Source organism: Mustela nivalis, assembly GCF_964662115.1.
Source record: "Mustela nivalis genome assembly, chromosome: 8".
Classification (NCBI taxonomy): Eukaryota; Metazoa; Chordata; class Mammalia; order Carnivora; family Mustelidae; genus Mustela; species Mustela nivalis.
In genome coordinates this window covers 95,199,777-95,223,949 of record NC_139027.1, presented here as the reverse complement: position 1 = coordinate 95,223,949, position 24,173 = coordinate 95,199,777, and the positions used below count along the sequence as shown (strand labels likewise).

At 49.7% G+C, this 24,173-nt stretch overlaps 1 long non-coding RNA gene across 1 annotated transcript in view; it reads left to right on the top strand.

Annotated features, from left to right (window-relative positions):
• The first annotated feature begins 831 nt into the window (after positions 1 to 831).
• The window catches only part of LOC309871395, a 29,379-nt gene continuing 6,037 nt past the window's right edge, over positions 832 to 24,173 (top strand). The window contains exons 1-3 of the long non-coding RNA XR_014315251.1: positions 832 to 901; positions 12,878 to 13,015; positions 23,000 to 23,141. This is a non-coding gene — a long non-coding RNA (uncharacterized lncRNA). The remainder of the gene's footprint in view (positions 902 to 12,877; positions 13,016 to 22,999; positions 23,142 to 24,173) is intronic.

Here is a 24,173-nt window from a genome sequence, read left to right as displayed (position 1 = left end):
CCGGCCCCCCGCTGCCTCCCGCCGCCCCCGAAGGGCAGGAGTCCGACGAGGACGAGGCCAGCGCGGGTTGGAGTGCCACGCTGCAGGACCGCCTGCCCCCGCGCTTCGTGGACACTGGCGGTAAGGCGCGGCCCGCGGGTGCGGGGGCTGCCTGGGGAGGCGTGAGCGCGGGGCTGGGAGAACTCCAGACGCTCCGCCGGCTGGCTGCTTGAGGGCGGCTTTTCGGTCAGCACACAGATGGGGCCCTGGCAGCGGGGATTTGAAGTGCGAGAATCAATCTGGTTGCGTGGTGGTGGTTGGTGGGGGCTGCTCCGACTTCCCCGCGGATGGAGAGGATGAGGCGGAGGCCCAGGTGGCACCCTGCCGCTGGCAAGGACCCAAGGGGGGGGGCCTTCCCTCCCTTGCTGGGAGTGTCCAACCCAGTCACATCTGTGGGGTTGTTGTTAGGGGTGCATTTGAGTTAGGTTCCTAAAGCCCGATGCAGCTTGTGTGTGTGTGTGTGTGTGTGTGTGTGTCTGTGTCTGTGTGTGTTTGTTGCGGGTGGGGGGTACGTAAATCGTTTTGTGTGGATGGCCCCAGAGCAGGGTTACCCAGGTGCCAGGTGTGGGGCAGCCAGCCTTTGGAGGGAGGCCTAGTGCGAGCCGGGACGTCTTCACTGGCTCGTGTTTTCTCCAGTGAATCTGACCAACTTTGTCCATCCCTTTCAGGATCACTTGCTGAGAGCAGAGAAGAGTGAGAGGACCAGTTATCAGCGTTAAGCTGTCTTCTCTTGCTCCAGAAGGCACTTGTGTGTTCTGCTTACCGACACGGTCATGGTCAAGCCCCTGATATCTGGAGGTCGCAGGCCTGCTGGTGGTTGTGGCTGCTTGAAATCCTCCTTTACTGCCTACTTTTTGGGAAGGTAATTCTGACACGTCTCTGCTTAGCCTGCAGAAGCTCTGCGGCCTCTGCCCTCTGGGAGAGGTGGAGACCAGCCAGCAGTCCCACCTGTCCCCTGATGCTTTCTGTTCCTTGCTCGACAGCCTACTGTGGCAGGCCCTTGTTTCTGCACACCATTTTCTTGTGTTGAAGAGTGTGCAACCAGTGTTGTGGAGGACCAGGGAGTGGCCATACTGGACCCAATGCCGCTCTCCCTGTGGCTCTCCATGATTGTTGTTCAACCATAAGAGGGCAGGCCAAAGGGAACCCTGGCTGGTGCCTGGGCTAGGATCTGGACCTTGTGCCACAGCCTGCTGGTAGGCTGATTGGGTTGGCTGGACTCTCTCAGCAGGGAGTGGTCTGCAGACCTCCCACAGACAGGCTGCAGTGTGGACACCCTGAGCTACAGCTGGGCTCTAGGGTCCGAGTCAACTGTGCTGTGTTTTGGAATGGGTGAATTTAACATATTCTCATTTAGGCTTCAGTTCAGAGTTTGGGAATTTTGAAAGTCACATCACCCTGCATAATCCTTTTAAAGCCCATATATTTCCCAGAATGTCATAAGGGTTTCCAGCCCCAGATGGCTGTTTTCCATTCAATTAGCTCTTTAAGAATTGTACATACCCAGAGCTCTGGTTTGGCAGACTTGATGCTGTGAGTGCTGTGATCCAGTTTTTGATCTTGGAACATGAGAGACATGTCCTCTTGTTTCCCTCCCTCTCTGGGGAAAATAGGGGAATCGTGTTAGCTTAAGCCTGGTTATGACTAAGAGCCCATGAGTGTTGGTCTGAGAAGGATGAGCGCACCTAAATACATTTTCAAGCAATATTATGTTTCTCAGTAACCTATACTTGGGAGAAATTCTGCATCAGAGCAATTTAGTCTAGCCACTGTGGCACTTAAATGGTCATGAAGTTCAGGATCATTTGTCATTTAGCATCAGGTTCAAATTCTGCTTCCTTTAGATGTGCACTGAGCTCACATCTGGACCTGAGAATCACAGGCAGGCAGGTGCTTTAACCAAAGACATTTAGTAGTTATTGGATGGTATTTATACCCAATTTTGTTTTCTGGTTTTTTGTGGAAGCTTGCTTTTAAAATCCAGCCCTAATGAAAAATTTCCTTTTCTTCTTGAAACAGTCTTTCCCTGTGGGAAATTCGGGGTGGTGGCGGAAGGGTGAGGTGGATGGTTTATTAAGCATGAGTTCAGATGGCCTGGAACAATGGGATATGATTTATGGGGCCTGGAAATAGATGCCGGGCAGAGAAAACCCTTGTGCCCCACGGTGGGGGGAGGAGAGATGGACGGGTTTGGTAAGAGTGAGAGCTGCACCCTGGCCAGTCTGAGAGCAGAGAGGCTCAGGCTCTGAGGTTTATTAAAGTGTCAAATATAACCCCACTTTAGGAAGGCAGCTTGGGCCTGTCTTCCATCTTTGTTCCCTGGTTCACTGACAGACGTCAGCGGGCCGGTGGAGTAGGAAAGGGTGGCAAACAGGATGGTGGCATTTGGATCTGTGATCAACCCTCGAATAGGAAAATCTGTAGCAGAAATGGCTGTTGCTGCTAGAAGCAGATGAGGAAAGCAAAGGACTTAGGGAACAGGTTTCATGCCTGCCTTCTGCTGCAAAAGCGTGTGTGTGTGTGTGTGTGTGTGTGTGTGTGTGTAGATAAGTGAATGTGTATGTGTGCATAGGTGTCTTACACATAAATATGTATTGCTTGTGCTGGATTGGGCTGGTTGGGGATTTTGGTTTTGGTTTTAAATTAGAGATCACAGGTGCTGTCTAGGAGTCCCGCTGATGCCCTAGAGTCCCTGCGCCGGAGAGAGGCATCGGCACTGGGCACCCCTGAGCTTGGATCTGCATCTGGAGTGCAGTAGGGAGGCACCTGGTGCCCAGCCGAGGGGAGGAGGGCAGGGAGGCAGAGGTGTTTCTGTGGTTCAGGTTGAGACTAGTCCACGAACAGCTCTTCTAGTCTTCCAGTCTTCCCAGATTCTTCCTTCTGTTCTGTCCACACATTTAGCTTCCTGGATCAGGCGCTCCAGAAGTGCAGCCAGCAGATAGGAGTGGAGGTACCCTCTCCCTCTCCCCCTTCCCTCTCCTCCCTGGCTTCTGGTTGTGCCTGGAGATATGGGCCCCCTTGAGGTGATTTAAATACAAAGACCATGCTTGCCCTGCTGCCTCTTAAACCCTGTCTGAAGGGAGGGTCAGCTTGGAAGCTGGAGATGCGTGCTGGGACCCCAGGGTCCAGAACCTTCTCCTGATCAGACTTACAGCTCTCCCTCTAAAATAACCCCTTCAAGCTGTCAGCCTCACCTGCCCACTGTGTAAATAACTGACACAGCAGCACAGCAGGCGGGCTCACTCCTTGGAAGCAGCATGAAATTCAGGACGCGCTGGTTTCTGGGCTTCTGCCCTTCTCATTTCCCATTCTGAGCAGTCTTGTGACTCGTTTCCTCTGAGGAGGCAAAGGAACAGGCAGATTCCCAGATGCTCAGGGGCCCCTCTGTGTTTGGCTTTGTCGTTGGTTCCTTTGCCGTGGCTGGCTGCATTCTGAGCTGTTTGCTTTTTCTCTTAGAGGCTGGACATCCTAAGAGTTTTTTTTTTTTTTTCTGTGTACCATGTCAGCAACCCTCGGTAATCATTCAGCAGGGAGGTGTGACCTTGAGAAGCTGAAGACGACCATAGGCCTTAGGAAATTAACACAGTTAAATGTTTTATCTTAGGGTTTGTTGTTGGTTTACTCGGCTTAAAGTCTTTTTTGACTGAGAAGTAAGAGGAGAAACATCTTAGAGCTAGAGTTAAATGTATATGCTTGTAATGGGTTTGTGAGCTGAGGTACCTGGGCCCTCGTCATTGGTGTCCACGGTGAGCCACTGCTCCCAGCTTTAGCTCTGTATGGCATTCGGTGGCTCCGGGAGGAGCTGGGCGTCTGGGCAAGCGACAGGGTATGCCTTATGCAGTGCTCCCTAATAGTCAGCCACGTGCCCCTACCACACAGAATTCAGAGAAGGGAGCTTCCTGGAGGTGGTGTTCAGGCTGTGGGCATGACAGTGACCACAACCAGCGGGCCCCGGTCATAGTGTTCCGTTTCATAATCACGCCAAACCTTTGCGAGTACTCCGAGAGAGCCGCGATCACCTCCACTTCACAGAGAAACATGGTTTCGTCTGAGGCGATGAGATTACCTGGGGAAGTGGTAGCCTTCTCTCGAGGGAGACTTGATTAATCAGGGAAGGTCGTGCCTTTTTAGTTTTTTTTTTCTTTACAGCATCTGAAAACTTTTGCTGTCAGAAATACTTTCGTATTTTTACAGGGAATTGCTTTACAGGGTCTTTTTCTCAGGGCGTACGCAGTTCAGTGAGATCTAATGCATGTATGGATTTGGATTTGTGTAACCAATCTGCACAGTCGGATAAGAGACAGGAAATCTGCAATGTTATCTCTTTATTGAATCTGTCTCAGCCACTGTGATGAGCGTCGATAGAGCGCTTCTGCAGGCAGCAGGGCTCTGAATCCATGGGGAATCTGGGAGTTGTGTGGGGTCTGGTACTCAGTTTTATTTTATTTATTTAAAGATTATATTTATTTTATTTGACAGAGATCACAAGTAGGCAGAGAGGCAGGCAGAGAGAAGGACGAGGAAGCAGACTCCCTGCTGAGCAGAGAGCCCGATGCGGGGCTCGATCCCAGGACCCTGAGATCATGACCTGAGCCAAAGGCAGAGGCTTTAACCCACTGAACCACCCAGGCGCCCCTGGTACTCAGTTTTAGAGTTGAAAACTCACCTTTATTTTTAAGAAGTGTGATTGTGTATTTTTTCTTATTAATAAGTAATATATGTACATTTTAGGGAAAAATGATAAAATTTTAAGAAATCCCATAACCCCTCATGGCCTTAGCTAATCATAGTTAATCATATTGAGTATATTCTTCATATATCTTAGGTGTCAGCTTGTTGGGTGACCTGCTCTTTAATTGTAATTAATATCTTGTAGTCGTTTTCCATTTACATTTTTAAATGTCGATTTTAATGAGTCCGCGGTATCACACAGTTTCCTCTGGGTCCGTGTTGTTGCTGCCTCCCTCTTGTATTTGTTCTGCTGTGATAAATATTCTTGAAACCTAAGTCTGTGTGCACATCTGTAGCACAATCCTTAGCAGAAAATGACTGAAGTAGAATTGAATCAAGGACCCACTGTAAGGTTTTTGGTGTCTGTGGTGAAATAGGTCTCCATAAACATATCTACAATGCTCCTGCCGGCTGTGCACCGAAATCCTTAGAAAGTCATGCTCGGAGGACCTGCTCCAGTGTGTGATTCCTGCCCGCCGGGGCTCTTAGAGGACCGTTGCCTTTGGTAAAGCTTGCTGAGGTGTAATACACACACACAGCACATGAGTCCTAGCATGCGGCACGCTGTGTGTAACTACTACCCAGATGAGGATCAGGAACATTCTGAGCACACCAGAGGTTCCCTCCTGCTCCTTCCCAGTCAGTCACTCCCTGCCCCCTGCTTCTCTTCCATCACCAGCGATCAAGTTTGCCTGTTACCTTGCTCTGGTGGTTCGGTTCCTCAGGACATCTGTGGATTCCTTCTTGTTGTCGCGTATATGGCATCTTAAATTTCGTTATCGTCTGTTGTCTTCCATCACGTAGGTACTGTAGTCGGTTATCCGTTCTCCTGTTAATGGTCTTTTACATGGCATCCAGTTTGGGGCTTCCGAGGATAAGCTGCTTTAGACATTCTTGTGGTTTTGATGGACAGATACATTTCCCTTGATCATGTAAACCTAGGAAAAGGTTTTCCAGGTCCTAGATTAGATGCGGGTCTCCCCTGTCGACCTCGTGGACTGGGTGATGTTTTGCTGAGGCCTGTCTTGTGCATGGCCAGATGTTGGCCACCTCCATTTGGCCTCTCCCCACCAAATGCCCAGTGGCGCCCTTTCCTCCAATTACATCAACCAAACGTTTCTCCAGGCATTGCCATATGTCCCCTGGAGAGCCAAATCACCTGCAGCTGAGAACAACTGCTTAATTTTTTAAAAATTTATTTTAAATTTATTTTTTGAAAAGATTTTATGTATTTATTTGAGAGGGAGGGGATAAGCAGAGGGAGAGGGAGAAGCCAACTCCCTGTTGAGTAGGGATCCCGGTGCAGGCCTGGATCCCAGGACCTTAGGATCATGACCTGAGCCGAAGGCAGATGCTTCACCGACTGAATCCCCTGGTGCTCTGAGAACCCCTGCTTCAGTACATGCTGACACACTGTGTTCCAGTTCATCCAGCTGCCAGCGATGTGCAGGACATGCCATGTGTTAATTCAGCAACATACTGAACCCTGCTGGGATAAAATGATGAGTGAGACCTGTCTCCTGGGGTCCAGCAGGAGAGACAAAGTAAAGACAAGGAGAAAGAGCCTCTGGGAAGCAGTGGGATCAACGTTAACAGGGATTTATATGGAATTCTGGGGAGGGTCACCTGGTCCATCGGGGTTGGGGAGGAGGTGGCCCCTCGGATGGAGGTGGCCCCCTGAGCTGCTTCTGGAAGCAGAGATAATTATTACTCAGGTGAAGAGGAAGGAACAGGGCATCTCCAACTCGGGCAAAGGCCAGGAGGAGAGAGAAGGTATGCCACTCTGCCCAGGGGCGAACCCACCCTTTTCCTACCCTGAGCATCCCGACCCGAGGCCTTATATACGAAAATGTCCTGAAACGCGATATGATGTCCTTGTTACCACAGCACAAGTAACTGTAGCTGGGATCCAAGGTCCCATGTTCAGGTGCAGATACAGATGTTTCTGGCGTTTTCTGGCGCCCACAGGGAGGGGAATGTGGTCGGCTCGGTGAGATCTATGAACTTAGGATGGAATCTCTGGAGAAGCCCTGAGCTCTGCCCTCGAAAGAAGGAAGAGGGAAAGGGAAAAACTCAACTTCTGTTGGCGGAAAGAGGCACGGTGTTGTCTCGGGGTGGGAGGGATGTCGTACTAAAAGGATAACAGGCTCTGAAAACTCCCTGTAATGTGACGATGATGTTCCGCCCCGACTGGCACGTGGTGCAGAGAGCCCCTCTCCCCTTTTTGAGTTTCAGAAAAAACTTATTACAAAAGTAGGAACCCCGGGCAATAGTTAGCTGTGTGTTTAATAAGCCACTTTACTAAAAAGTTTAGAACTGCAAATCTTGACACTCTGACTGCGACAGACTCACTCCTTGGCCAGGATATTGGAAACTTCATCTGCTTCCATTTCCAGCTTCTAGGCTCGTGGACACCCCCACCCCATCCCCATTTCTTCTGTGGAAGAGGAGCGATCTTTTACAAATATAGGCTAATCTGATGATTCCCCGCTTAAACCTTCATGTAGCTTCTGGCTGAAACCAAAGGGAATTCCAGAGTCCTTCGCAAGGCCTCCAATGCCGACAGCTGCTCCGCAGCCTTCCTTTCCAGTGTCCCCTTAGTCCCCTGTCCTGCTGTCTGCACATAATCTATTCATTTCCGCCTTCATGCCTATGGGGCCCATACCTGGAATGTTCTTCATGGCAGGCTCTGCTTGTTAGTTTGGTCTTGATTCAGATGTCACTGCCTTACCCCATCCCTCTTTGCTGCCACATTTGCTAATATGTTTCCTTTGTGGGATGAGATGCTGGATGTCTTGGTCACAGTTAGGACACGGTGAGTCCTCTATGTTTGTTGAATAAAGGAACTAACAGAAGACCAGATGAACACACAGCTAGATTGTTAAAAATGAGGATGGAATCAGCACCAATGGAGAAATGTCTAAACGTTTTCTACATCCCAAATAGTGGAAGAGAGGTTGGACCACTCTTGAGGGAACGGATTCCCTACTAGGAAGGCAGCGAAGCAAGTCTGGGATGTGTTTTACAGGTTTTCTGTCCTGCATAGAAAACTGAACTTGGCCTCGGAGGAACTCTACAATCTTGGGCTTCTGCAGCCTCCCCACTTCCTAAGAGCTAGAGACCCCCAGACAGGAGTCTATTAGAAATCTGAAGGGAAGCCAGCCTCTTGTACCCTTTTATCTGTTTAACAAGTGCTTGTGTGTCCTGTAATATGTGCATATGGTGTTCTAAGAACTTAGTTTTTTTAAAAGATTTTATTTATATATTTGAGAGAGAGAGAGAGGGCAGGAAGTGAAGAGGGAGGGAGAGGGACATGCAGACTCCTCGCTGAGCAAGGAGCCTGACACGGCCCTCTCCCAGGACTATGAGATCATGACCTAAGCTGAAGTCAGATGCTTACCCACTGAGCCACCCAGGTGCTTCTAAACACTTTGTAACGTGTGTGCTCCTCAAAACAATCTTGTGATGTATTGTTATCCTCATTTTTAGTATAAGGAAACTGAGTCACCGATTGGTCAAGTGATCTCGGGTGAAAGAGTTCCTTTGATTAGGGCTCGAGGAAACCCCATCCTTACGGCGTGAATGTGGAACACAGTATATCTGTTCAGATCTGCTACTTAATGGTATTTCCCTTGTGAGGGGCCCTTGAAGGCCAGTGTCATTCTCCAGATCTGTCTGACCTGCTGCCTCTCTTCCTGGTGGCGGCACCTCGTTAATCAGCACCCTTTGTAGTGAGACGGGGCCGCTGCCTGGATTCAGCATGGTGGAAAATGAGCCCACTCTCAGGCCTGGCCGCGGGGAGGCCCCTGGGAGCCACACGTCAGGGATGTTGGGGGCCGGCAGGCAAAACGACCTCGTATCGAAACCACCATTTGGAGAAAAGCTGCTCCTGCATCAGCCACAGCTCTCAGGGATTAAAGGCTTGTCGGCCAGAAATGAACTTCTTCCCCCGTTGGTTCTTGGTACATTTGGTGGGGGATGTTAGAGGAGCCGGGTTTGCAGACACAGACGCTGAAGAAAAGCGGATTCCTCTGGGGAAGTGGATTCAGAGCAGTAGGGCCCACGCGGCATTGATGCGTGGGGACTCCTGAGGGGCTACGAGGGAAGACAGCCCAGAGGATAAAAATCGATTCCCTGTCTCCTTGCTGCGACATTCCCACGGTGATTTTCGGAGTGGCCAGGGAAGGGTGCGGGGAAGCCACGTGCATCCTGTGCTCTGGAGATGGGTGCTGAACCGCACGTCAGTGGTTTGAGGCTGTAGACGGTTTGGAAGGGGCTAGGGGGTCAGTTTATGGCTGGAGAGGACCTGGGGCAGGAGGCCTGGGCTGTGCGTGGGCTCCCCCTGTGACTTTGCACCAAGGGGCTCCTTCCCAGGGTTCTGAAGGTCAGGAAAGATGTGCGGGGAAGCCCAGAGCTGCTGGCTCATTCTGGGGAGCTTTATCTTTCTTCCTTTAAACTCCCTCTGTCCCGTGTGGCCAAAATGCACATGATGGCTTTTGTGCTACTTAGGAGATTTTCAGACCTTTGCAGCAACCAGGAACCTTAAAGAGGGCAAACCCAGGGTACCTATATGAGGCAGGGGAAAGCAGTCGCTGTCTTTGAAGTTGGGAGTGGGAGGGCCCCAGAGCCCCCCACCGCACCCCAGGGTGCTTCCACACCCCATCCTGCTCAGTTCCTCATACTCTAATGTGAAGGACCTTTGGCTGGGACCTGGGTCAGGAGGGGAGAGAGGCCTCTGAGAGGCACCCAGTCCTTTTCTGAGATGGTGAAGAGGACACTGATAAGTCAATGAGATTCTGGTGTTTCAAAGCCACCCAAAAGTGTCTATGGCAAAGTGATTAAAAATTGAATTATTTTGGGGCTTCCTGGGTGCCTCAGTTGGTTAAGCATCTGCCTTCGGTTCAGGTCATGGTCTCAGGGTCCTGGGATCAAGCCCCAAATCGGGCTTCCTGCTCAGTGGGAGAGTCTGCTTGTCCCTCTGCATATGTGCTCTGTCTCAACAAATCACAATTTTTTTTTTAATTTTAAAGATTTTTATTTTATTATTTTGGATGGAACTGGAATGGGAGGACACCTGTTTCCTTCTTTAGGAAACTGTTACAAAAAGAAGATCATGGATTGGGAGAGAGGATGATTTTCTAGGAAGAAAAAAGGTAAATAAGTGTAATTGCCTAAAAGTGGTGACAGTCTTGCTTGTAGATGTTCCTCCTGCATTTTGGGAAGTTGGAGAATCCGTAATACTTTCAATTAAAGTTTTCCTGAGAATCCCCAGGTGACTTTGGGGGTGGGGGGCATTGTCCTTTGTGAAGATTTTGAGCTTCTGTGAGTGAGCAGACCTCCACTCCAGAGTGACATAAAAAGCAATCTGCACCTCCTTCCTGATTTGTCTGTAATGAAACTTGCTTTCCTCAGGTCCCAGCATTCGAGGCAGATAAATATGTTCCCTTTCGTTGGCTCTTACTCATACTTCAGCAAGATTTCCCATGTGCTTTCCTTGGCTGGCTGGGAAACTGGACCACAATTTATGGGATCTTAGGGGACAGGCGCATAGAATTCCAGTGGGATCCCAGAACAGAAACTAATTGGAGATTAGAGACCATTGTGGTGTGAAGCTTTTCTTTGAGATCAAAAGAGGTGCATGTTATGCAAATATTAGCAACTGTAAGTTCACACTGTCTATTGAAAATTTATAGACTCATTATGGTCACGAAGGCAGGAAGATAAGTAGATTTTGGGAAAGATGCAGGTAAATTCAGGGAGGTGGCAAATTACCCCAGGGAAAGTAGAATGGCTAAAGAGTATGGCCCACACTTTTTTTTTTTTTAAGATTTTATTTATTTGCCAGAGATAGAGAGTACACACAAGCAGGCAGAGAGGCAGGCAGAGGCAGCGAGAGAAGCAGGCTTTCCACCGAGCAAGGAGCCCGATGTGGAACTCGATCCAAGGACCTTGGAATCATGACCCGAGCCGAAGGCAGCGGCTTAACCAACTGAGCCAACCCAGGCATCCCTGGCCCCAACTTTTTTTTTTTTTTAAGATTTTATTTATTTATTTGACAGAGAAAAATCACAAGTAGATGGAGAGGCAGTCAGAGAGAGAGAGAGAGGGAAGCAGGCTCCCTGCCGAGCAGAGAGCCCGATGCGGGACTCGATCCCAGGACCCTGAGATCATGACCTGAGCCGAAGGCAGTGGCTTAACCCACTGAGCCACCCAGGCGCCCCCTGGCCCAAACTTTTTAAAAAGATTTTATTCACTTATTTGACACACAGAGAGCCAGAAAGCACAAGTTGGGGGAATGGCAGAGGGAGAAGGAGAAGCAGGCTCAGGGGAGCTGAGCAGGGAGGCAAATGTGTGGGACTCCATCCCAGGAGCCTGGGATCATGACATGAGCTGAAGAAAGACACTTAACCAACTGAGCCACCCAGGGGCCCCCTGGCTCCAACTTCCAAAGATGGTGTATGAGATACCTTTGGTAGGAAGGAATGAAGATCAGCAACTGTCCTTGATTCTGCTTCTCAGGAAGGCATTGTGATGTGGTGCCCAGAACTTTGGAGACAGACACACGCTTGGTGCCCTCCGGCTCTGCCACTAAAGCAACACCTTCCAGAGGGCAGCTGCAGGCACCGGGTGGCGTCACACAGGGTCAGACCCGGGAGGCACTCAGCCATGTACCCCTTCCACCATCCTGCTGGGGTTAAAAAAATTACCTATATCTATAAAAAAAAAGAACCAGAATAGTGGGAATGAATGAAAGATAAAAGTTTCCTATGTAGTAGTGGTAGTTCTCTTGTAGTACTTTTTCTCTCTCTCTCTCTCTCTCTTTTTTTTTTTTTCTTTCTTGGTTTGTTTTCTGGGGAAGGGGCCTGCCATGTGGGTTTTCAGTCAATGATGTTCCCTGACTTAAGTCCTACCGCCCCCCTCAAGGGGGTGGGCTCTGAGGAAACTTTTTTTTTTTTTCAGGCTTTTGTTCTCTGGCGGTTTTTTGTTTGTTCACTTTTTTTTCTCACTTTGACCGCTTTTGATGTTTTTTGTAGTTTTAGAGGAAAACAAACCGCACCCTGATCTCCCTCTCAGAGAGAAGCCTCAGTCTGGCTGCAGAGCCCAAATAAGTTCCCCCTTGGCCACTGGCAGAGCAGGTTCCAAGTCGCTGTCCCTGGGGATGGAGGATCTTTTGCTTGTACCCAAAAGCACGGCAGCAGCAGCTTTGGGCACCTCTAGACCGCTAGAGAGGTTCCAAGCAGCAATCGCACACTGAGATTTTCCTGCTGGCCCGGGCTGGGAGTGCCCGGTCTTTCTGGGTCTAAGAGCGCCCACCTTACATGCACCAATTTCAGGGAAGGCAGAGGTTCGTGCGTGGGTCTCAGGCTCTGAGAATGGGGCACAGGTCCGAGAGCACCAGGCTGGGCCTTCGCGCACCTCTCTGGGGCGAGAGTTTGGTGCAGGCTCTGAAACAAGGGCGTGTATCAAAGGGCACCAGCTGGGCCTTTATACCTCTCTCAGGGGAGTATCTCAGGCTCTATAGCAGGACTCTTGCATTCTGCCGCCTGGTGTGGCTCCCATCCCCTCACAGGAAATGGACCCCATGCATTCTCCTTGCGCTGGCAGCTTAGGGACCAAGAGCTGGTTTCTCTGCCACACTCTCTCTGCCTCAGTGCCAAGGGAGGCTCTCCTGGGACCAGGGACTTAAGCCCCTGTCCCTAGCCGCCCCAATTCCCACAATTTCCCCAGAGATGCTTTGCTCTTTTGGAGTGCTTTCAACCAGTCTCCGAGTTAATGCTGGTCCCCAGACGCAGGGCACTCTCGCTTGTATTGGGGAATTACTTTCCAACTGGTTGCCTCTGGCAGCTCCCTCCCCCTTTTGTTTATCTTCTGATATCAGTTCACAGTTCCCACTCCGCTTTACCTGCCCACTGGCTTCTTCTCCCCCTGTAGAGATCCAGACGTGTATAATTCTGATCTCAGGCTGATTTCATGGGTGATTGGAGTTCATGGATGATTGGTAGGTAATCAGCTCATTTTGGGGTACAAGTTGAAAAGACACCTCCTACTTCCGCGCCATTTTGTCCCCCCTCTTAGCTTTTTTTTTTTTTTTAATTTTATTTGACAGCACAAGTAGAGGGAGAGGATGAAAGAGAAGCAGGATCTGCACTGAGCATGGAGCCAGATGCAGGGCTGGATCCCAGGACCCTGGACAGATGCTGCACTGAGGGAGCCACCCAGACACCCTTTTAGACCTAGGATACAGGTAGGAGAAGCAAGCCAGGGGTTCCTTGGCCCAACACTAATGACCATGGCTCAGACAAATCCATCTTCCACTTCAGGCTTCCAGATACTCTGCGAAGGAGACATTCCCCTTCCTGTCCCTGAATGCTCTGCCAGTTCAAGGCAGATCCATGTTTCTGAGGGTTCCTCTTTGGTCATTCTGTCAGGGACAGCCAAGAGGGCTCCAAGCCTGTGTGGACCCCAGGCCTGGGGATCCCAGTCCTGAACTCTTTTCTCTGCCCTTGATGACCCCAGAATAGATCAATTCAGCAACTGTCAATCCATGCCAGGCCAGGGAACAAACACAGCAGTACACAAGATCAACTCGCCTTGGTCCCAGGAGCCTGGATTCCCCAAGGAGGGCTTCACCTGGTCTCTGAAGGGGATTCCAGGGGTTCCAAGATGGCCATGGGTGGAGCCCACCAGGTAGAGAGGCCCCTGGAGACTGTCCACTGGCACTGAGCAGACGGAAGATCCCTTCAGGCCTTCCCTCGCGGCTCCACTGTGCCCTGGGGAGAGAAAAGGGCCAGCCACACCGCACCGGGGCCGCAGCTCAGCCGCCCAGGAGCAGCAGCGGGCCTAGCCTGGAGCTCAAGCAGTGGCAGGGAGGCCGGGACTGGACAGGGGACTGGGGTCCTGGAGTCAGCAGAAGAGCAGCGGGAACCAGCAGGGGGCGCAGCCAGCCCCCTCACCGGACAGGACAGAACAGGAGGCTGGGTGAAAGCGCAGGGTTTGCAGAGAGGCCTGCACCACTGTTTGCAGCCCCCCACCCGCCGCAGCCAGCGCCTGCCCCGCCCACCGCCTTCTGTGGGCCCAGCAAACTCACTGCGCAAGTAGCGCCTCCCGGGAAGGCAGGGGTTCTGGGCTGGCGGGGCAAGGCGCAGGGGAGTGCATTGGTGCCCCGCTGACTCAGGTACTGAGGGGCTGGGGAGGGGTAGGGGCGCTAGGCAGAGAGGGAGACTGGGGCCCTGCTTCCCGCTGCCACCTGCTTCTTCGTCCAAGGGAGCGGGAGGGGGGCCTGGCGGACAGGTTCCTGGCGGCCTGGTGCTCCTACGCCCCATATCCCTTGCCCCACAGCCCTCGCTCCACTTCTCGGTATCCAGGGAACCCGTGGGGCCCTACTGACATCAAGGGGCCCAGCACCACTGGGCTCGTCTGGACCCCGGAGAGACGCCTGTGCTGACAGGCTTTTCCAGAACTTGATGGAAAATTTTGTCCCTCAGAATCGCCGGGCTCCCCAGCCTGAGAGGCGCTGGCTCTGCCCGCGCAGCCTGGGCCCCACTGGGCCCCCTCCACCTCAAGTGCCTTTTACCCAGGAGCCCCAGGATACCATTTTTTTCTGGCCCATGGACCCCTTTTACCCACCCCCACCCCCACACCTCTACTTTGGGCCTGCAACCACCCTGGGATCACTTCCATCTCCGGCCCCCTACCCCACAGGTCCTTGTCCACCTCCAGGCCTGACCCCTGGCCCCTCTCACCTCTGGAGTTACTGAAACCCTTCCACTTGGGGGCCACTGGCATCTGTGATCCCAGACTCCCGGGACTCCCCTCCACTTTGGAGCTCCCTACCCTGTTTCCTCTAGGAACTGCTGTGCCTAGAGCACCGAAACCCCACATTCTCAAGCCAGCTGTCTTTGGGCCAAGGAGTCAGGTATCCTCAGGGACCCTCCTTTCCGGGGCACATACTCCTCTCTGTGCAGGAGAGACCAGAGAGAGCAGGCTTGGGGATCCTTCACTCCAGCTGGATGGAGGGGCAGAAGCTGGGGTGTGTGTGAGGGGGTGCTCACAGGTTGCCTCCCTGGGTAAGGAGCTTCCAGGAGGAAACTTCAGAGTGAGGCTATGATGTGGAAGCCTCAGGAAGCACTGTCTGCACAGACTCCAGGCTCCTGGCTTGGGCAGTGGGCATTTAGTGGCCAGAGCCCTACAGGACCAACCCCGTCCAAACCCACCCCACCATGGCCGGCTTTTTTGTCTTGAATTTGCACAGCAACCTTTTCTCCAGTATGAAATTGAAAGCTTTGCTTTGGAAAGTTTTGTGTCCAGGAGGCTCCTGGGCATTCACTTACTTTATTTCCAGAGGCTAGTTGAGGAGGGTGGAGTCTTTGGGACCTTAACAGCAGGTCTCCTGATCCTTCCTGACTTCTTTTTTTTTTTTTTTTTTATTTATTTGAGAGAGAGAGAGAGAGAGATAAAGAGCACACCACAGAACACATGCAGGCACAGGTGAATGGGCCAGGTGAATGGACCTGTGCCAAAACAAGAAGTCAGATGCTCAACCAGCTGCAACCACCACCCCCCGTCCACCTTTTACAGGTGGGTTACATCTACACACTGTTAGGCGCTTTGCCTGGACCCGGCTAGTCTTACAGCAGTCCTAGGACACTGTCTCTTGCCCAGTGTCTCTGGTCAGTACCAACCCATGCCTCAAGTGTGGGAATGACTTCTTCCTGACTCCTTTTTTTTTTTTTAAGATTTTTTATTTTATTTTATTTATTTGACAGAGATAGATCACAAGTAGGCAGAGAGGCAGGCGGAGAGAGAGAGAGGAGGAAGCAGGCTCGCTGCTGAGCAGAGAGCCTGATGCGGGACTCGATCCCAGGACCCTGAGATCATGACCTGAGCCGAAGGCAGCGGCTTAACCCACTGAGCCACCCAGGCGCCCTTCCTGACTCCTTCTTAACTCCCTGTCCAGCCTGGGTTGCCCACCCCCCTCCAGGCTGTCCTAGTTGTATATATTGGATCTCTGTAGATAGTGGGCACCATCAGATCCTCACCTGTCGTGGCTGGCGCAACAAATCAACCAGGAACATGAGGGTAAGAGGATGAAGAAAAGAACTTGAGAAGCAAAGAGATGGGGGGCAGGAGGAGCACTGAGGAGGATGTCCAACAGTGCTAAGTTTATTCAAAGCCTTAAGGCCATATATATAGTGACATTACATCTGTGTTTAGTTAAGCAACTATGGTTCCTCATGACGCCAAATGGCTGATGCCAGTACAAATACAGCAAACCTGAAAGTAAATTATGGGTTGTACTAAGGCAGCAAGGACCAGCAACAAACTTTTTAGCCCAACCGAATTGTTCTCATTTGTTTAGTAAGCGTGTGGGAAGTCACGTAGGCGAGCGCACAACACATAGCACAGACTCTTGCCCAGTGCTACTGAACTTTTCCCGGCCTAAACCTTTTGTTAGGTTATTTGGACTTTAAAGGAGGCACAAGTCAGGGTCTGGTTTGGTTCTCGTCTCAAGCCTTATTGCGGGCTCCCACACTCACCGAAATGAGAACATGGCTCAGGGTTATGGAGTGAATATACCCTTTAGGAAACATTAAAGGACATAGCATAACTGGTCCGGGGTCACCCAGCCTGTGAGAGGCATGGGTGAGATTCCGACTGCACTGGGTGCCACAGCCATTTTCAGCTCACCTTAGTGTCCAACCTGGTCCCAGAAGGTTCCTGCTCAGGACTTTGCTTTGTGCTGAGCTGGGCTTGCTTCCTGCCTTTGAAGCCATTTTCACAGTGTATCCCCAGCCCACCCTCTCCCATTGAGCATCAGTGCTGCCTTGGCTGGCCTCTGTTGATCGTGCCATTCCTCTCAATCCCTCTGTTACCCCTCCGGCCCACTGTCCTACTGCCCTCTGTCCGGTGGGCCAAGTTCTGAGTTTCTTGCCTGCACTTCCTCTTAACTGTGCTCTGTTGAAATCCTCTCTAACAGGGAAGACCTGCTTATCAGAGCAGCTTGATTTGGAATCCATCTCCCCTGGAGGTCAGAGCTTCTGACCATCATGTCCCCAGCCTCAGCACTGGGGATGCCTGCCCAGCCTATTCTGGGTGCTCGTGGAGCTCTGGGATCTTGGAGAAGATTTGCCATGAAAATAAGCATTTATACATAACACGGAAGAGAAGATTTGAGGAAATTGAGTGGGTGTCATCTGGTAATGTTTGTGTTAGGATGGTTCTGAAATTTCTGGGCCCTGAGTTACCAAGAACCCTAGGTTGCCCAGCTGGAAGGACCTCAGATAGATCAGCTGGGCTCCTCACCTCATTTGACAGATGGGAATTTGAGGCCCAGAGCTTAGTGCCACAGAGCAGGAGTGAGGAGAGATGTTAGTGACAGGAAGAAACCATAGGGTAAGCACAAAGTGGCTGAGCCTGGGCTTTGTTTATGCAAATGAGTTGCTAAAACAGTGGGCCTGAGGCTGCTGACTCTATCTAGTGGCCAGCAAGAAGTAACACCAGCCCACACCTTCTGAGGTTTAACTCATGCCAGGAATGATTCTCAATGTTTTATTCGTGGGCACCTGGGTGGCTCAGTTGTTCAGCTGAGGTTATGCTCCCAGGGTGCAGGGATCTAATCCTCACCAGGCTTCCTGCTCAGTGGGAAGCCTGCTTCTCCCTTTCACACTCCCCCTGTGTGTGTTCCCTCTCATCCTGTCTCTCTCTCTCTGTCAAATAAATAATAAAATCTTAAAACAAGAACAACAACACCAAAATGCTTTATTTGCCTTAGGAGATAGGGTCTGTTATGGCTACCATCTTAATGCATGGAAATATGGGCACAGGGGAGCTAAAGGAGTCCAAGGTCACACAGCTTGCAAGTGGAGAAGCCAAGATTTGAACCCTGGGCAGCCTGCCTGCAGAAACTGTATTATTTTTTCCCCTTGTGTATGTCATTTTTAAAAACCTTTCCCTGAATTCTAACAGAGATGTGTAAACATTGTTAAGCATGTAGCTTATTGATCATCACAAAGCTTAGGTTCTGAAGCATTGCAGCAAGCTGGGGTGGGCTTTGATGTCAGAACTGGTTGGAATCCAGTTTCTGGTGCTGCATGATCTTAGGTGACTTACTCAGCCTCAGTTTCTGCACTGAGTTTGGCAGCCTTGTGATGAGTAGAGCGTGTGACAGTGCCTGGCGAGTGTTTAATAAATGGTTTTCTCTTCTTAATAATGAAAATTCTAAGTTGTGTTGGTTTTGTTAAGCAGTCCGAATACCTTCCTCATCGGTCAGTTGCCTGTCAGTCGCCTTGTAGGTACTTGTGATGAGTCACTTTGGTAAGTCACTATATATAGCTGAAACATTTGGGGGTAGTTGGGGAACACCCCCCACCTGCCCCCACTGCCCCTGCATTGAAAGTCTGTAATTTAAAATGTTCCACCTGTGCCTTTTTTTTTTTTTTAAAACATAACCACTTTGGGACAGTGAAAGTTATATGTCTTCTCCTTAGGGTTGTGGCGGAGCCTTTGGGGACCTGCAACAGCTTACTTCCAGTTTCTGTCTGGCATACTGATGGGCCAGAACTTATTTTAACAACATTCCATCACATTCCAGGCACCTGGAAGGAGGAATATGTTGAACTTCTCGGAAATTATTTTTTGGAACTGTTTTTATCCTGAGGAATAACCCATTTAAAAATTGAATGACCTTTATGGTGGACTTTTCCACTCTACATAATGCAAACTGAAAAACTCGTTGTTTTCAGCTGCTTCTGCAGCAGTGGGAAGAGCAAGCCTGTGGGAGTCCTCCCCAGGTTGGCCCCAGCACAGAGCTGCATCATTCTACACACCCCTCATGCCTTGTCTCCTTGTCTGTGAGGTGGTAATGATGGTGCAGGGAGCTCCAGGGGTTGTCGTGAAGGTTACAGAGATGGGGGGTGTAAACTTTGAACAGTGTGCCCCACATAAAATGCAGATCTGGTGAGCAGAGGCAGCTGCTCACATTAATTGTTGATGCCAAGGCACTGGAGTTCCACAGCAGCCTATGCCTTTCTTTCCTGGGTCCTTTTTGTCTCAGCCACCACCTTAGAGAAAGTGACTCAGCAAGGCTGGTGCTTGTGGAGCCCTCTACAAAGCCAGCTAATTCACACGGGCGATGCCCTGGAGATAAGGGGGTTTTCCTGGGTGGTAGGACCCCATTTCAGAGGCTTAACTAGCCGGTTTCTCCTAACTGGTCCTGTCCTCCAGGGTCAAGATGAAGGCCTGCCAGGAGACTGGTGGTCTCACCAGAGTTTTCCACTGGAAGCATGAAGGACCCCATGGAGCCTTGTGCAGAATGACATGGGTGTTGGGGGGAGAACAGGGGGGACATCGCCTGTACCATCATGGGCAGGTCACTATATCTGGCTCACGCCGGCTTTCTTCCCATCTGGGAAATGGCAGAAGACCATGCTTTTTCACAGGAGGGATGAGGGTTTAGGGAGGTATTTGATGACTGTGTTGGGGCTGCATGAGTAACAGATTTGACGGAGGGGCCTTGGAGTCACAGACTTGGGTTCAGGCCCCTGCTGCTGCCACATAAAAGTAGATCGCTTGGGTAAGCCATGGACCTCAGTGTCCTCCTCTGTGCACTGTGGATAATACCTAGCATGTAGGTCTGTGAGGGGTACAAAATAGAAGGCCATATTAGGAGCTTAGAGCAGAGCCTGGTACTCACTAGATTGTAGTTTTATGGAGATACTCTGGCATCACTGGTGTTGCAGACCTGGTCCTACCCTCTGGAAACTTTGGCTGTGTGACAGATGGCTTATGAGGCCGTGGCTGACAGAAAGAAGCGGTGTCTGTCTTTTCTTAAGATTAAGGGTACAGAGGGGTGCCTGGTGGCTCAGTCGTTGAAGCATCCAACTCTTGGTTTCAGCTAAGGTCATGATCTCAGGGTGGTGGGATTGAGCCCTGAGGTGTGCTCTGCTCTCAGTGTAGAATCTTCTGGAGGTTCTATCTCCCTGTATTTGTGTGTGTGTGCTCTCTCTGTATCTCTCTCTCTGTGTATCTCTCCCTAAAATAAATGAAGCTGTAAAAATAAATAAATACATACATGCATAAGTTAATTAATTATGGGTACAGAAATCAGTGATGGAGCTGGGCTGATGGGACGCTTGGCAGCAAAGACAGGTGCACCCTGCTTGAAGGCTCGGGGGTAGCTGCGGTGTCACCAGTGGTGATGGGGGTGTGAGGAAGTTGCCTCGTGCAGCATCCAGAGAGGAACTAAGATGGGGGGGTTCCAGGGAGTAAATGCCCATGGGTAGGAAGCATCTTCAGATGAATGTCAGAGGGTGTCCTCATGGATGGAGAGGCACCCTTTCTCCCTGAAGCTGCCCACGAGTGGAGGTGTGCCTGCTGGGGACATAACTAAATCATTGGGGTTTAGCCTCCTAAGCTGTTAATTTATGAAGATGTGGCCAAGACCTTGTCTCACTGCTTTTTAAAGAGAAGTAAATTAAACTGTTGTTTGGGATGGTGTTGTCTTCCAAAAGCTCATTCAGAATCAGTGGCAGAGCTGCTGTGGGCTTTCCAACTTGTCTTGAAAGCCTGGTCCAGGCAAGGGTGAGGGTTATTCCCATCTCTTGGGGTCTGTTGCCCTCTCTGTTTATGGCAGAACGTGGTTTTGTGACTGGTAAATAAACAGGCATCCTGTGCAGATCCTTCAGCTCTTCGTGTGGCTTCCGTAGAGAAAATTCCCATTCACTGGGCACAGACTGTGGCTGGACGGGCGGTGTGGCGGGGCTCTCACTGAGCATTCTCCTTTCACGTAATCCCCGACAAGATATGAATTTTGTGGTGTTGCCACTTTCCTGCTGGCCAGGAGGGAAGTTGAGGCCCAGGAAAGTTACACTTTCTCGCTGTGGTAAGCGGCAGAGCCATGTCAGCCGGTCCAGGCCCTGGATTTCAGGTCTGTTTGCTGTGAGCATTTCCTCTTGTGTTTCCAGCTTTTGGCCTGTTTGACCTATCAAACTACTGATGGTGTATTGATAATTCTAATACTCTCGACATTGTGAAAGATTAGCTCTTCACTTTGTGCTAGAAATGTTTCTTGCTGTATTTTTCTTTTAATTAAAAAAAAAAGTCAAAGTCCCACGTTTCTGCCCATTTGAATCTCCCTGAGTCTCCCTGTTGTGAAGTGGTTGGGTTTGGGGATTTCTAGGGCAGGGGCCTAGTTGGTGGTGGCTTTGCCTGGAGGAGCCCATGGCTCAGGACTTAGAGTGGGGACTGGAGCAGTGTGAACTGTGGCCTGAAAATGTGTTCATGTGTGCTGAGGTGGTGCCCAGATTCTTTTGGAGGATGAACTGAGGTTTTGATCAGTAGGTTAGAGAAACACTTGATGGAATAACACTGATAATTTTGTTTTTGTATTCAATCCTAATTTTGTGTTTTCGTTTTCGTGTAGTGCAGTGTGCTCTATGTTCTAAGAAAAAATTGGCAATCAATTCATACAGTATCATGATTTAATAATCCTTCCTCACTCACTGGGTCATATTTCAGGTTTTTATATGTAGTTTTTATATCTGTAGTTCTGTTTCTGAATTCTGCATTTTGATTCATTCCTTCATTTTTAAATTTCTTATTTTAAATATTTTATTTATTTGAGAGAGAGAGAGAGAATGAGCTAGGAGCAGGGGCAGAGGGAGAAGGAAAGGGAGACTCCTCACTGAGCATGGAGCCTGATGTGGGTCTCAGATCCCAGGTCTCTGAGATCAGGACCTGACCCAAAGGCAGATGCTTAACAGACTGAGCTACCCAGGTGCAGCCACATTCCTTCATATTTTTATTTTTACTCCAGTGCTGCCCTGTTTGGCTGGTTGCTTCAGTTTCTGGGAGGGAGGGAGATGACCCCCTCCCCTGTTCTTCTAACAAGTTTGCTTTTGCTGCGTTGACTGGAGAAGGGCCAGGCTTCCTGAAGATGAGTAGGATGATTCAGTGACACCCAAAAGGCAGTGGCTATCATTGTTCCCACTGTGCTTCAACAACTTCACCCACTGACTCTTTGATGATGGCAGCCACCAGCAAATCTTCTGCAGAGGACTGCTGCCTTGGGATGCTTTCCTTGTGGTGCTGGACTTCATTCCCCCTGGCAGTCAGTACAGCTAGGATTAGAACCTAGGAAAAGTCCCATTAGAACCCAAGAAAGTGGGGTGCCTGGGTGGCTTAATCGATTGTCTGCCTTTGGCTCAGTTCATGGTCTTAGGGTCCTGAGATGAAACCCTGCACTAGTGTCCGTGCTGGCTGTGGAACCTACTTAAAATCAAACAAACAGAAATCAGCCCAAGAAAGTACCATCCTTTGTGTTGTTCTATACTGTGGATCAGATTTTATTTTTCTTTTCTTTTTTTTTTCTTTCTACTTTCTTTTTAAAGATTATTTATTTGTCAGTGAGAGAGCACAAGCAGGGGGAGCAACAGGCAGAGGGAGAGGCAGGCTTCTGGTTGGGTAAGGGGTCTGATGCCGGACTTGATCCCAGGACCCTGTGATCATGACCTGAGTCATGTTAGGCTGCTGCCTAACAGACTGAGCCAACCAGGCATCCCCCAGGATCAGACTTCAATAACCCTACCAGATTTCTTTAGCTTTGACATTTTAAAGGACAATGAAAGCTAGCTAAACCTACACCAGGATTCTGCATCTGCTGGGGCTGTGCTGTCCGGGCCTATGTGCTTCCTGTTCTTCTAACCCCATCAATTCCACCCATGTTTTAGCCAGAGAACTGTAGGCAGGTGTGGGTGTGTCACTGAAAGCTTTGACTCATCATTCATACCTTTATTGTAAGCTTATAATCTTTCTTTTTTTCTTTTTTTTGGTCAAGATTTTATTGATTTGTTTGTTTATGAGAATGAATGGGGAGCAGAGGCAGAGGGAGAAGCAGACTCCCTGCTGAGCAGGAAGTCTGACATAGGGCAAGATCCCAGGATTATTTATGACCTGAGCCCAATGCAGATGCTTAGCCGACTGAGCCACCCAGGCGCCTCTTTATTTTTTTTTTATTGATTATCTGCCTTTCTGAGGCAGCGTTCTACCTGGGTTTTCATAACTCCACACTACGGTATTCTTCCACTAGTGTGGCCTGTTTTGAGGTAATTCCTATACATTCTGGCTATGCTGCTAAATGATGATATGATCTTGGACTCTTTTTTTTTTTTTTTAACCTCTCTGAGCCTTGGTTTCCTCTGTGCTAATGTGGATAATATACCCTCTCTTGCAGATGTGTGGAGGGCCATGGCTGACTTGGATGCAGTTGGAGTCATCTCACGGCACATGGAATACACAATTTATCTTGCTTCCTGTCTTGATAACGACATCTTGGTTTTCATGCTGTCTTAGAACAAGTAGAACTTGACTTACATGTAAGTTGTAAATTCACGTACTTTTGACAGAGGTGTTATTTTAGTTTAGTTTAGTTTAGTTTAGTTTAGTGCAGAGCCCAGTGTGGAACTCAAACTCACCACCGTGAGATCAAGATCCGAGCTGAGATCAAGAGTTGGCCGCTCAACCAGCCTAGTCACCCAGGCATCCCTTCTGTTTATCATTTTTCAAAAAATGTGACACGTAACACTTTCTCTGCTTGGACCTGTCCTCACACCTGCTATGCTGGTCTGGGGGTCAGACGTGTAGCTGGTGTGGTGCTGGTGAAGTTGAGCAAGACAGTTGTTAAGTCTTCTTACCCTAATTGCTGTTGTCCTATTATTTCCTTTTTATCTTAAAGATTTTATTTTATATCGTGGTGATATATGCTAAAACTGTTGCTTCTGGTCCTGCATTAAAACTTGAATATGTAGGGCATTTTTTAAGGATTCATCCCTGGAGATACAGTATTTGTTTTTCTCTGTCTGACTTATTTTGCTTAGCACAATACCCTCTAGGTACATCCATACTGTTGTAAATATCAGGGTCTCATCCTTTTTGATGGCTGAGTAATATACCATTGTGTGTATGTACCACTTTGTCTTCTGTTGCTGGACACTTGGGCTGCTTCCATATCTCGGCTATGGAAAAAAAATGCTGCAGTAGGCTTAGGGGTGCCTCTGTGCTTTCAGAATGTTGAGTCTGATGTGTCAACTGCCACAACAGTCGTGGCAACTCAGGAAGGGAGCCAGGTGCAGGAGGTAAGAGGAGGAGTGCAGCTTTAGGCAATCTGAGTTGAAGTGTCTGTTGGACGTGCAGGTGTAGGTTCTGGTTGGACAGTCAAAATGTAGGAATGGGTGCTTGGGGGAAGAGAGATGCAATCATGCTGTTGCCAAGGGATATATTCCTTGTAGAGAGAGTGACAGTTAAGGATTTAGGGTAATTCCTTCTTTTCTTGGGCAGATAAAGGGGAAGAATAAAGGAGTAGTGGATGGAAGGGGAGGGACGTGGCTTTGATGCCAGGAAGGCATTTT